This window comes from Saccoglossus kowalevskii, chromosome 17 (genome assembly GCF_978046115.1).
Source record: "Saccoglossus kowalevskii chromosome 17, keSacKowa6.1, whole genome shotgun sequence".
NCBI classification, from domain to species: domain Eukaryota; kingdom Metazoa; phylum Hemichordata; class Enteropneusta; family Harrimaniidae; genus Saccoglossus; species Saccoglossus kowalevskii.
This window is the reverse complement of record NC_140657.1, coordinates 21,948,251-21,950,944: the sequence shown is the minus strand read 5'-3', so window position 1 is coordinate 21,950,944 and position 2,694 is coordinate 21,948,251. Positions and strand designations below refer to the sequence as shown.

Sequence of the window (2,694 nt, the reverse complement as noted above, 5' to 3'; positions counted from 1 at the left end):
TTTCTAATCTCCAGTTCTTTAATTGAAATGCGCATTGTTAACAGTGGAGCTACCTCATCCGACAGGCTGCTTGTTTATTTATTAAGTACATGTACCATTTATATTTGTTATGCCACTAGGCATTTAACACACAAGTTACTAAATTTACTATTTCTTTTAATATATTGGCAAAGCCATTCAGCATTTGTATAAGTACAATTTTTTTTATAAATATTTTACTGACTAAAATACTGTTTATAGGAAATGTGCTTTTTGAAAACAAAAATCACCCGAACGGCTAAATAATACACGATGCCAATTAAAGAATGGCAACGTAATCTCCCATCAGTAGGCTGGCAGTCCCATATACTACTGTAGAATACTTTAGTTTCGGTTGGAATTAATTTTCGCTGAAGTAATGATTCAGTGAAAATAAAATCCAGCGAATATACCTTTTTTTCCTATATTTTACATTCAACTTGTGAAAATAAATTCCATACAAAACACCCAAAAAGTCTATTCAGCGAAAATTAATTCCAGCTAAAATTTGGGGCTACAGGCTTTATCTTGGGGTAAATAGTTGTAGATGCAAATTGTCACCAAGACCTTATTGAGAGCCGTCAAAAATGTTTCCACTGTTCCTTAATTTATATGACCAAGGTATTTGGAACTATTGTAAGAGCAAACAAAATTGGTGACTGGCTATAGATTTCCACAAGTTCTTGGTGACTATCTGTACAAATCACTGGGACAAGATAGGCCTTTGGTAAATGTGTTACCTATCTGCAATGATCCATGTTGGGTTATGTGTGTGTAACAAGTTGCACTTAAAACAATAGCGTGATTGGTCACAACAAATGATATGTATTAACATTTCAAACACGTAAACTTAAAATACATAGTAAAAAAATAATGCATTTTTTTATTTCCTTTAACAAGCTACCACAATAACAATCAGAATTACTTGCGCTAAAGACAAACGAAAAAATCAATGACAGACTTTTAAAAAATGCTGGGAAATACATAGAGCTAAAAAATTAAATAATTTTTAACAAGCTACCACAAAATCAGGAGGGACCAAGTGACATGGAAAAAATGAAATGAAAAAAAAAAATGTTCTCTACATATCAGTGAGTTCTGCTGATTGTACGAACAATCCATCAGGGAGCATACAGTTAGTGGTGAAGCTAGCGACAGTGTATATACTCCTATCAAAATACCCTGCGGCTGTAGGCAACTGGCTTGGAATTAGTCGCATTGGTGTTGACTGCATGGATGGGCGACCCATTGGCAGCTGACTTCCCACACCCCATTGTGCACTCCTCAAGCGTTTTTTTTGGTGGCAAGTTTTTTGCTTCGTTGGCGCTTGTGCTGGCGGTCTCTTGTCTTTTTTGTTAAAATAATATCATTCATATTTTTTTCATATATTCTATTATTTGTTTAAAAATGTATTTGCTGTTATTTGTTTTAAGTTTTGGTAATCGTGAAAGCCCACAAGGATCTGACCAACTACCTATACAAATCGCGTTCAAGTCTCGTAGAATCTGCAACCAATCAGAACTCGTGTTACAAATCACTTTCTAGAGCAGGAGAAGCGACACAACAAACAAACGCATGAACAATGGTGGACTTGTTTTTCTGCTGTATTTTTTCGGAAGACGTATGCTAAGTTACATTGAACAGTACAAATACGTAAGTTATCGCTATCGATTTCAGTAACTATTCACGTGCCTTGTTTTTTGAGATGTCATTCACCAGTTAGTTTAGCTTAGAAAATGATTAACGTTATGAATTATTGATTTGATTGTAAGATTTCCGTGTCGTAACGAAACAATCATTGGCGATTTTAGTATGTGATTGGTTGCCGAAATCATTAGAACTTAAAAAACAAAAGGTCTCTGCCGAAATCTAGCAGGAAATAATGCTTATAAATGACACTAGTTTTACAGGGTCGGCTTAAATCGTAGTAGCGGCAATTTTGGGCGTCTTTTATCATTTATAAACAATATTTTCTACTAGACTTCGGCAACCAACCGCATACGTTAGATCGTCAACTTCATGTCCCAGTAACACGATATACTACTAAGTAATTGTGGAGATAATTGGTTTTGTATTTTGTCCACACAGATTAATCATGGCAACCCAAACAAACCTGTGTGCATGTCGCATACGACTTGTTTACCACTTCCGTGTGACTGAGAATGTTCTAGAACCGTACTGTGTCTGGGTGGAATTTTTAGAAACTGGTTGAATAGGTAATAGAACACTGTAGGAGGCAATAGAAGGTAATGGAACATTCTAGAAATTTGTAGTAAGTTCCAGACTCATTATGTATGCTGATGTAATGGTCTATTTATAGACAGTGTGGGTATATATAGGGGAGTTGTTCAGCACTGAGTTCAGATCGGAGATCTCGTTGAATTGTATTGGAGTTTAAGTATCTAGTTATTGGAGTAGTGGAGTTTTACCGCGTTATTGTACTTGATGTTTGCAGAGTATAATAATACCAGTACCAGTTGAAACCTCATCTGTTGGCTCCGTGTTAGACTTCCCTGGCGGCGATGACAAAATACTTTCTGTTACTGTTGCCATTTTGGTATTTGAACCATCACACCTGTACTATACCAATTACAGTACTATTACGTTGCGTGTGACAGTGCAGTTTGTGATTTAAAGTTCCACGATAATCCAGATATCTTACGCGATGTGTTGTAA

General features: G+C 35.9%; 1 long non-coding RNA gene across 1 annotated transcript in view; it reads left to right on the top strand.

Moving 5' to 3' along the window:
* The first annotated feature begins 1,593 nt into the window (after window positions 1-1,593).
* Window positions 1,594-2,694, top strand: part of LOC144355800 (uncharacterized) — a 63,751-nt gene continuing 62,650 nt past the window's right edge. The window contains exons 1-2 of the long non-coding RNA XR_013421302.2: window positions 1,594-1,671; window positions 2,107-2,264. This is a non-coding gene — a long non-coding RNA (uncharacterized LOC144355800). The remainder of the gene's footprint in view (window positions 1,672-2,106; window positions 2,265-2,694) is intronic.